The sequence below is a fragment of the Scatophagus argus genome, chromosome 13 (genome assembly GCF_020382885.2).
Source record: "Scatophagus argus isolate fScaArg1 chromosome 13, fScaArg1.pri, whole genome shotgun sequence".
In the NCBI taxonomy this organism is placed as follows: Eukaryota; Metazoa; Chordata; class Actinopteri; family Scatophagidae; genus Scatophagus; species Scatophagus argus.
In genome coordinates, this window is record NC_058505.1 from 14,611,630 (window position 1) to 14,622,960 (window position 11,331).

At 42.0% G+C, this 11,331-nt stretch overlaps 1 protein-coding gene across 3 annotated transcripts in view; it reads right to left on the reverse strand.

Annotated features, from left to right (window-relative positions):
* The window catches only part of LOC124069380 (SPRY domain-containing SOCS box protein 4-like), a 68,705-nt gene extending 58,622 nt beyond the window's left edge, over positions 1–10,083 (reverse strand). For all 3 annotated transcript variants that reach the window (XM_046408521.1, XM_046408522.1, XM_046408525.1), the window contains exon 1: positions 9,859–10,083. The gene's annotated coding sequence lies outside the window, so the exon portion shown is untranslated. The remainder of the gene's footprint in view (positions 1–9,858) is intronic.
* Positions 10,084–11,331: the final 1,248 nt, after the last annotated feature.

An 11,331-nucleotide genomic window follows, 5' to 3' on the forward strand; every position in this document is an offset into this window, starting at 1 on the left:
GTCAGTGCGGCAACAGCGTGCCTTCACAGCACGTGGTGGTGGTCTGGCTTCCGCTCTGAGGGCTGTGAAGTGGCCTGATGAAAGCTCACACACGGTGGTGGGAGTGAGACGCGCCTGATCTCTCGTCGTGACCGCAGAGCTCCAACGGCTGCACGACGCAACTTCCCAGTCCACCGCAGACATTTAACAGTGACGAGACAGTAGGCAAACATTTCAGCTGCATAGTCATGGTGATGAGCTTGTTTTTAACGTCTGGATGCTGCCATGAGCAAGAGGATGGTTCATACGAAGGCAAAACCTCACTGACGCTTTACTTTGATCCACACTGCACCAGAACCTTACACCAATGAGCTACATCAGGATTTTTACATGGTATGAATTCACACTCTGGAACCAGACAGTCTATCTTCTACATTACATACATGGGTAAACGGTTAATTATTATTCAGGACAAGCTTCATCATTATTCTCTAATATCAAATATTTCACAGCACCAGATTTCCCGACCTTTAACCCTCCTATAACCATGTGCTAAAACACCACAATGCAGTTCAGCGTTGTCTTTGCTTATGCCTTGTTCCAGTCATATGGAATGGATAGCAGAGATGTAGAGGACTTGCAAGCATTCACATCACAGGACAACTCAAAACTGTATGAAAGCAGAGCTGGCTAACTGAGGGTTAAAATACTGTGCATTCACAATATATCACTTAATAAAATGTGGGTTTAATTACCTTCAATGGCCACTTTGCCTTATGTGAGTCATACGTATCTTCTTGTTTGTCCAGGTGCTTTTCAGATATATTCAAGCTTTCGGAAAAGTCCAAGTTGTCTCTGCAGTAAGGTGGACGTGTGGAAGGGAACACCGTTTACACGCTGGAATCGCATAATCACGATAACTTGGATGCGAAATATAAAATGAACGCAGCACTCAACCATTTCTGAAACAAACAAAAACATATGTCTTTAAACTCTGGTTTAAAAAGCAGGCTTTCTGCAATAAATCAGCAGCCTACAAACCCAACCCCAAATGGCCCTGGTGACATCATCATCATCACCATCATCACAGGGGTGGAGACATCGCCAGAGTGTATACAGAGTGTTTACAATCACAAGGGGAACCAAAGCTGACATTTTCACAGTGGTTTTAATATTCTATCTCATATCCCTGATGCAAATGTCTCCATACAGTGCACAAGGGGTCACTGAGCACTTTGATGAGGATGAAAATGATGTTAATCATCTGCTATGGCCTTCGTGATCACCAGACCTCATTCAGCAACTACGGGAGAATTTGGAGTGTTAGACTGCACTCTCCGACAGCATCATTAAACACCAAACAATGTCTTCGTCCCTCCAGTCTCAGAGATTTGGAGAATCTATGACAAGGAGCTCTGAAGCAGCTCTGGAGGCTCGTGGACACCCAACCTGATGACACATCGTCCTTTACTTTGTCACCCATCTGTGCGTTTAGGTGCCTCAGCGATCCGGTGTCTAAGGACGACTGGCCGTTAAATTCACTATGATCTCACAGTAACAAACGCTGAAATATCTCAGTTCAGCATCATGTGTGTATGTGAGCACTGTGAATTTCTAAAGCACTGTACGTATGCCTAATTAACTATGTTGTCACGCTATTTTCTATTCTGGGACTAAACATGCGCCTGTTGTGCTTAAATTCACCACCCTCGCTCCTCACCTCTACAGAGACATCACCATCTGCAGTGACATACTACACCGTACTCCTTCTTCTTCTACCCTCTCAATATGCTGTTTAGGTCTCTCATCTTTCTCCCACATTTCCTCACACCTCTCTCCCCTCTTCATACGGCTCACCTCCATCCTTCACCAGCCTCCCTGTCTGAAATGACTCATTACAATACAAGCCTCCTTCAAAATGCAAACCTCTTACCTCCCCAACGCTCTCATTTGCTACTTTCTCACCTTCTTTTCACCCATCTTTTTCTCTCACACACACATAACTCTCGACTTCCCCTTTCCGCTCCCAGTCCATCCACCCTCTAGCACACTCGCTCCCTCTGCTTTTCCTTACGCCATTTCTGTTTCATCCGCCTTTCATTCCTCCCACTAACTTCCTATCTTCCTCCGCTTCCATCCTTCTTTTGGCTCCAATTAATTAATTAATTTTACATTTCTGCACAGTTCTGTTCATGCAGCCCCCTTCCTTCATCTCCGGCTTTCTCTCCAACCAAAAAGCGTGACTCTTCCTGTCTTGATTCAATGGTGTCCATCACAGAGTCAATGAGTCACACATCTGTCATGACATAGCACGACAAGACATCAAAAAGAAAAAAAATCCCAGCCTCCAGACTGCCAGACACACACACACACACAGTCTCTTTGACCAATCTGCCAGGCTCGTGTCCATCATTAGCTCACTATTAAACAATAGTGAGCAGAAAGAACCAGCTGCGCTATTATTATCTCCCTGCTGTGTGTGTGTCTGAGCACACATGTGCCAATTTCTCAGAGGGCTTATACCTTTGTTTAAGCCTATATTAACTTTTCCTAAATTGGAGGCTTTTGATCATTTTCTGGCCTTCTCTCCCTCGCTTTAAGTGTGTGTGTGTGTGTGTGTGTGTGTGTGTGTGTGTGTGTGTGTGTGTGTGTGTGTGTGTGTGTGTGTGAGGGCATGGAGGCCTATCTCCATAATTAGGGCAGACCAGCCACACATGGGTCTCCCCTGACACTTCCCCTCCAAGACCTAAATATTCATGAAACTCTAAACGCTTTCATGAGCTCTGTAATTATAGCACAAAAAAAGAGACGGATAGAAACAAAGAGAGAAAGAGGGAGAGAGTGGGAGGCAGAGAAAGAAATGCCCTCACACTTTTTAAAAACACAGGCTGTCCCACACTATTAGCACATAAAGTCAACAGAGGAGTGCAGTTCTGCCACCCAAGCAAGAGAAGCTAAAGACTATTTTTCAAAGAGCCTCATGACCTACTAAAAGGGGATGGGAAAAGGGATGTCACTGTTAAGTTAGACATACCGTCGTTATAACATCATTTAAATAAAAAAAAAAGTTCTTTGTTCACTGTTGACTTTGTTCATTGTTCATTTATTTATTTGTTTGCATTTCACTGCACTAAGGGCAACGTGAGGCACACTGCATTTTTGCTGCGAGACGAAACAAAACAACTCCATTCAATTGGACAATGAGACAAAAAGATAAAGGACATTGGGTGCTTTCCTGCTCTGAGACATTCAAAGCGTACCTCCAAAGACATAAAGTGCCCAGAGTGTCTAAAATGCAAAACGCTCAGGGCTCATTAGCAGCGTGCAAAACATTTATTGTAAACCAGTGGAAAAAACTTCCTTCTGTCTGATCGGGCCCTAATAGTGGCTAGTTTGATATGAAGAGCTCACTTCATGTGTGAACGATGCTATATGATGATGATATGATAATAGGCGGGTGGATACATGGACACACAGAGCCACACTGGCAATCCTCCCTGACAGCTGTGGAAGAAACTGCTTAGACTCAACAGTCCAAGGAGTCAAAATCAATAATCAGTTTTGGCAGCAACTTGTTGTTGTGATGACTTCAAAAAATAGATTCACCCAGTTTATTCCCACTACTTGGCTTGGCGTATGTGCCAAGTGGAGCTGGGCGAAAAACCAAAAATGTACCAAGGCCAACATCAAGAGTCAACCTACAAGTGACTGATCTAATTTGGCTCATGCAGATATATTCAGTAAAAGCTTTTCCCCCCACATGATTTACTGTGTGGTCTGCTAAAAAAAACAAAAACAAAAACCAAAAAACTACAACTGCTTTACCATACAGGAACTTCATTATTCCTTTGCCTGTTTTTTGGTGCAGCCCACACAACACAACCTTCCTTCAAATACTGATTTAAACATCGCCTACCATAGCAATGGCAGAAGCCTTGACGCATGGGTCAGTCCGAATGGATGCAGTTGTGTACAGAAGAACAGACAGCGTGAGAAAAAAAGTTTAAGCCCTGCCTACATTTACACCTACATGCACATCTGGCCATAATGCTGCGTAAAGTGAAAGAGACTGACAGACTCGTCAAGCTTATTTGACTCATTAAGCTTATTTGCTTAGCATAAATATAACGAATGAATATAAAGAAAAAGAAAAAGGGAGAAGCAGCTACTGGCTCTAAGAATCTTCTTACCATCACCTCCAAAGCTCAATTAACTGATTTTTACAGATTTTGTTACCTTTCACAAAGGCAGGCTAGTAGGCTCCAAAAGTTCCCTGTCTTTATGCTATGCTAACTTAACTGTAGTTCATACCATAGAGACATGAACGTGGTATTTTCTCATCTAACTCTATTCTATTCTAACATTTAACATATACACATATTCTGTTGGCCATACTGTATGTCCTACACCAAAGGCTATGGTATAGTTATATTTTTGTTTTAAAAAAAAGAAAAAGCTATTGACTGGGTTTCCACAACAGACGGAGCATACGTTCATCCCACTCCTTTTACCTCCTGAGGACAAATCTAATGTCTAATGTTAGTGAGAATGTGATGTGTGGTCACCAGGCCTCAGAGTGCTGTCTGGTCTATTTTTGGCTTTATAAGTAAATAGTTGGAGAAGCCTGCCAGGATTCCTGTTACAAAAACACTCAGACATGATATGTGAGAAGACTTGAAGACCCTTAAAGAGAGACTGACAGGAAATTCTATTGTTTTTCCTTTTCGTAAAGAGGAAGAAAAAAAAAATACAGAACACATTTGCTGTTCACTGAAAGCATGCCGGAGAAGTTATACACCCTGTTAGTTTTCATTCCATTGGATGTTCCTCACAATTATCAGAAGCTTTTCTCTCTGGCCAAAACAATGCTATACATTACAGGAAGAGCCAACTGATTTTATCCAGCTGGAAAAGTCATCAGATAGTCAAATCACAGACAGGCGGCAGCATGAAGCAGCTGATCCAGAGCCAACTGTCCTGGCATTGACACGTAATGACGCTGCACTGACACACTGACACACACACACACACATTTCAATACTGAGGAAACACACACACGCAAGAGGACACTAAATCACGGCAAAATGACAAATGAGCAGATACCCAGCACTTCAGATGCTGCTGTCATTTATATGCAGATGAGCAAACTCCCTCTCCCTCCACACAGTCCACTTTTCTCAGAAACCAGAAGACGGAGCAAACTTCCGGTCGGATCAGACAAGATGACTAACGAGATGATTGAGATTGGCGGGAAGCCGGACGATGCACGACAAGACTGGACACGATGAGGTGAAATGAGATGAGATGACAGGGTTGATGAGGAGTGGACATTAGCTAAAAATAAGGTCGGTTTGTCACAGTGCTAATGATTTCATGTTTGCCCTTGTCTCCCGAAGGGCTTCAACTGCGCTGCGGACTCGTCAGGTGGCGAGTAGGAATTTGGATGAGCACTCGATGCTGCAGTTCTTTCCCAAACAAACTGGTGCGTGTCACACAGGATGACAACAAGATGACAAGCAGTTTCAACCTCACCCCTATAAACTGATGAGCAAGCTAAAAACACAAGGAGATTCACCAGTAAAGAACGACAACAACCGATTTTTCTCTGACATTCTGAATTCATCTCTGCCGCTCACTGCATTGGCAGACACTCAGAGGAAATCTGCCCATCTTACTGGAAAGTGCACTATTGCTCGAGCTATCCTGTCATTGTAATGGCCTCTGTGAGTCACCAGTGCATCAGCAGGCACAAAACACTGCATTCACACTCACACGTAAACACGCGGGTGCGCACACGTACAGGTCGTACACTGCATTTAGACACTGAGCACCTGTCAAGGGCAAGAGGAACATGTCGTCTTCCTGTTTGTTTCTCACTGCAGCAGTTGATGTCATTGACTTCAGAGCGTGCACACACAGAGTTACATCCATGTATGTGTGTGCGCGCATATTCCAGTAGGTGTGGGGACAAAAATCTGTTTACACCACAAATCCCCACAATGTAAATCATTAGATATTAGGGTGAAGACTTGCTTTAAGGTGAGGCTGAGGTGAGGATTAGGATTAGGCCAGTAATGTTTATTGTTATGGTTAGGTGGTGGTTAAGCCTCCAGGAAATGAATGTAAGTCTATGTAATGTCCCCAGAAGTGATGGAAACATGACTCTGTGTGTGTGTGTGTGTGTGTGTGTGTGTGTATTTGCAAGCTCAGCAGTCTAATACTGACTTAACAAAAGGCTGCTGAATATAAATCCATTCCCCTTCATCTGCCTCTGTAAGATGCATACATTTGCATGGGTAGAAAGATATATGACAGAGAGCTAGAAAGACTAACATACGTCAATGGTTGCACTTAGGCACAGTGGTGCGCTGAACTAAATACTAACATCAGCATGATAAAACACTGATGTTTAGCAGACATAATGTTTACCTTTTTCACCACCTTAGTTTAGCATGTTAGTGTGCTAACCTAATTAGAATTTAACGCAACGCATGGCTTAGGCTCATGCAATGTGCTACTAATTACAGAGAAAATAAGAGGCCGTGCTTAACTGGTACATTTCCAGTTAATTAATTCCAAATGATCACAAGCATAACCCAGATAGTTTTCTGATCAGGGCACAGCAGGTCAGCTGCAAAAAAGTCACATTTGTTAAAGAGCAAGCAAACAATTCAAATGGAGCATAAGATTTCTTATGATAAATGTATAATGAATTCATGTTTCCTCGGAACATTTCCATTTCCCGATATATTTACACAGATTATATTTATATTTACACAATATCTTACGAGAATATTGGCATATTACAAACCCGCAGAATAAAACCTTACTGTTAGATGAAAAGTTCAAAAGGAGAAAGGGATCACCAACTTAAATTACTACAATTCATCCAGACATGAATGTGTGTCCTAAAATCCACCAAAGCAGTGGACACAAGACAGTAAAGATTAAGACTGCTGGTCAGACAGAGCAAAAATGTCAGTATGTCTTTTAATCAGTGGGAAATTGTGATGTGTGTTTCTCACAAACAACTAAATTATTACCGATTAATCAATTGTGAAAATAATTGCTGGTTGCAAACCTAGTTAAATATATTACAGTTGTTTCAAAGCACCAATTTACACTTTGCTCATGCTAGGTAAAATGTGATTCACCATTAGAAATGCAACACTCTGATCTATTTTGTGTCGTGATTTAGTCTAATTTGAAGCTTCACAGGTTCAGATCTTTGAGCCTGCTTCCTGTAAAGAGCCTGCTTCCTGTGGTGTGGTTCTCTGCTGTGGTGCACAACAAGCACAGAGGGGAGGCAGGGAAATAAAGTAATTAAAAATAATGATGGCTGATGGAAAGCTGACAAAATGCTGTATGTCTTGTCACCAAATCGCTTGATGTGTCACTGAGTGATGAGTGCAGTGACACATTGGGCACTGAGCAGAACGCAGATGAGTAATATGTCCAGCAACTAGCAAGAAATGGACCAAAAATCTAATTTAAAATTCTACTCTGTGACCAAGATGTTGATTAATTGATGCGCAATAACACTGAGTCAACTCCTGGACGGCTGCTGCCTTTGTGAACCACCAGAAGAAGTCGCCCATCACTGCATTTAAATTAGACCTCTGACATCACCCTTCTGTATGGGGATTAAGCCAACATGCTTCAGACAGAACTTCAGCTAAGGATTTTCACCAGTCTATGAGGCCAGGAAGTGTATGTTCAGTTTAAGTAGCAGTGACAGGGTGCGATAAGAGATAAAAACCCTTATCTGGTCTACGAGCTGAATCCCATCTGCCTGTCTCCTCACACTTATTCATAATGCTGCTTATTAGTCCCTCTGGAGGGATAAAAGGGGACAAGGGGAGATTTTTAAAAAGGGAGGGGAAAAGCAAGTAAAGACCGAAAGAAGTGTTTTCTTTCATTAGGAAGGAGAGAGAGCTGAGCAAAAAAGAAAAGAGAAAAATGCAAAGAATGTACAACCAGACTGGAAAGAGCTCAGTTTTATGGGGAAAACTAAAGCATGCTCGCTTATGCTGACAAGTGAAAACTTAACTGGTAAAAATGCGTTTAAATGCTTGGAGTCCAAGAGCTGAAAGCAACTGAAATCAATGGTGTTTTTGCTGAAACCGTTTTATTATGAGTTTACGCCCCAAAGGAAGCTGAAATGTCAATTTGCATGTCAGCACTGAAAGCAGTGGAACAAACTGAAAGCACTTGGCTGAAGTTTGCAAAATGAAAGAATTTGAACTGTCATTTAAAGCATAACAGATGACACCAGTTGAAATGTCAGTTGAACGGGACTCAGCTGAAAGCAGTTCAACTTTCAGCTGAACCTGAAGCGCCAGAAACACAGAGGGAGGAAAAGAGGAACAGGCAGAGCGAGAAGGAGGACGGGAGGAGAAAGGTGGTGGTGAGGGGGGGGGGGGGGGGGTTAAAAAGAAAAACGCCAGGGGAAGTTCCCCAGAAAGAGGAAGACTTGAGAAGTATGGATAGAGGATAACAGGCAACCACAAAATAAAGAGACATGGCTGGTGTGGGGAGGTGCTGGTGAGCAGCCCCATCTCCCATAGTGACCGGCTGGTCAGATCGAGCAGACAGATAAATGACCTCCTGTCACTATCACAATAGCTCATTCCATCCTCTCTTCCATCTCTCTATCCCTCCATCTCTCTCCCCACCATCCACCTCCCTCCCGCATCTCGACAGGTCATCCATCAACTGGCAGACTCCACCCACCCACCCACATGCACACACCCTTTTTTGCCTGTTATTCGTTAACAAACCAAATGAAGCGATGCTGCACCTGGCACATGTGAGGAGTGCATGAGTTCCCTCGGTTTCTTAGCTCCAATTTGCTCCGCTCTCATTCCATATGTTTTTTTTGTTCTCTTCCCTCTTCTTCTTACACTCTCACCTCATCCTCTTCCCTTCCCTTCCCCTCCACTCCTCTGTAACACTCCATCCCTGTCTCTCTCCGCCCCTCCCTGCTCTTCCCACCTGCTCTACATTTCCCATGTCCTCATTACCTTATCCATCTTAGCTGAGTAAAAGTCGAGGTGTGCCCCCACAGAGAATAGATAACTCACACAAAAAGCCATTGTCACTTAACAAAAATGCAATCCAGTTCTGTATTTATACACAGAGACACTTTGAACTAAATGTCTTGATTAGATTGTGTTCTGCATAGTCTTTGACAGTGTACTTTGTATAACTGGGTTAGTATGTCCCGAGATAAATATGGGTTATGCATTCAAAATTTTGACTTTTTTGTCATCTTTGTTCTCTTGTTGTGAAATACTGCACAACGTTTCCTTTACATCCCTCTAAAACCCTTTCAAATGAAACAATCCAGGTAGGAATCATCACATTTTTTTCACGCGTGGGGGGGTCACAAATAGAAATTGTTTCATTTTAAAAGGGTCACAAGCCATAAAGGTTGGAAACCACTGACATACTTCTTACAATCAAGCAACAAACAGATTTTGCTCATTCATGAGATGCTTTATGCGTTTCATACTTGTGTGTGATGTAAGATGACAACGGGAGGGCAACAGAAACGACCATGTGAAAAGGCGGACACACACACACACACACAAGCACAAGCACATCCAGGTACGCTGAGTGAGGATTTCTGATCTTACTTGTGGGAACGAACAGCTCGGCAACGAGGCGACAAACTAAAAAGTAGACCAACCCTCGCTACGAAAACAGAAGTCGCTTTCCTCGTCCTGGCAGTTCAGTTCATACATTAAACAGAATGTGGATTGGAGATACTTTTATCCAAGGAAAACATTCTTCCGCTCCCCCTACCTACAAGTACACACAACCTAGCGCTCCAAATTCCGTGTTCAACTCATCTGGTGTAAACAGAGAAACACTCACCGAACGGAAACTCGTCTCCACACGACACTTTTCTCTGAAGATTTCTCTCCCAGGTTAGAAAAACTGAAGCCTCTCTTCTTCTGCGCCGATGACAACAACGTTATTCCAGCGATGTCACATATGTTACACAGACTCAGCGACGGTTTCTTTGTTGCAAACAGCAGCTCGATACATCCAGCCAGCCACAATCCCGATGCTGGGTGTCCATTTACTTCGCAGAACGAACGCTGATTGGTAGTTTCCACCACAACACAACATTTGGCTCTGACGCTATTGGCTTAGGCTCAGGTGATGCTTTCTAATGCATTTCGTAAACGCAAACTCCAGTTGTATCATATTATAGAGCTGTACAAAATTTATTCTTCTACTATTACTAAAACTAATACTATTGCTACTTCAGTGTGTACTTATGATAACAAGAAGAATAATTTAAAAAATACAGCTAATTTGAAGGTGAGCCGATGTAGCTGCTAATATTTCTACATTTTCTGATGTATTGTGCTTCTGTGTTTAATAATATTATGTATTGATGTTGTGTGTTTGTAATGTATTTCATATGTAATTTCTTATTCCATGTGGTAGTATGTTAAGTGCTATTATTTTATTAAATTTTATTAACATCCCCCATACACACTTACTTTGTTGATGTTGTTAATTGTTGAATGTAACTAAATAGAGAGTCCTGCTGTGTTGATTTCTTATTCTTTAACTGAGAGTTTAGCTGCTGGTTAGTTGTAGCTCTGAAAGTGTCAGTGACACAACTCAGACTATCCTTTAGTCTCTCATGATTTCAACACCTTTCAGTCCTTTAACCTCGGTGAAATCTTCACCTCCACTGGGCACTTTCACTTTAACTGACGTTTCACTCAGCAACTTAACCTTTGTTCAAGACTTTTCATTTTAAATGTCGTATTTCAGTAACTACATTTCAACAGCCACTTCAGTTCATGAGCTTTCAGTACTTCACTGACCTCAAATGTTTCAGCTGGAAATTTCCAGTATTGGGTACATGTCAGTTTTCTTCATAAAATTGTTCATTTTGTAGCTATGAGCCATGTGATGATGCAACATTTATGTGTCATGTTTTCTTTTTAATCTCTGTGAAGCTCTTGTTTTCAATTAGACAAAAGCCTAGGCCTGTTAAGCCTAACTTGCCGTAGGCATATGTAATTATCATAGTTATATTTGTCTTTTTTTTATTACAATTCATACTGTTAAAAATAACATTCAATCTTTTGTAGGCTGTTTTGTTTTTCTTTTTTTCTTCTGGTATTAGGACTTGAACCCAATAATTCCGACAGCCCCTGAAGGTATCATTATCCCCATGCTTTATTACTCTCTTCTCGTGAAAGTAACAGATTGTGGTTTCCGACAGAATCGTTAACACTAAACAGATCAGCGGTCGGTTAAGAGGAAGTCAGTTCAGATTCACAAAATCAATGCACTGATCTGCTTTAATATTTGAAATTCAGG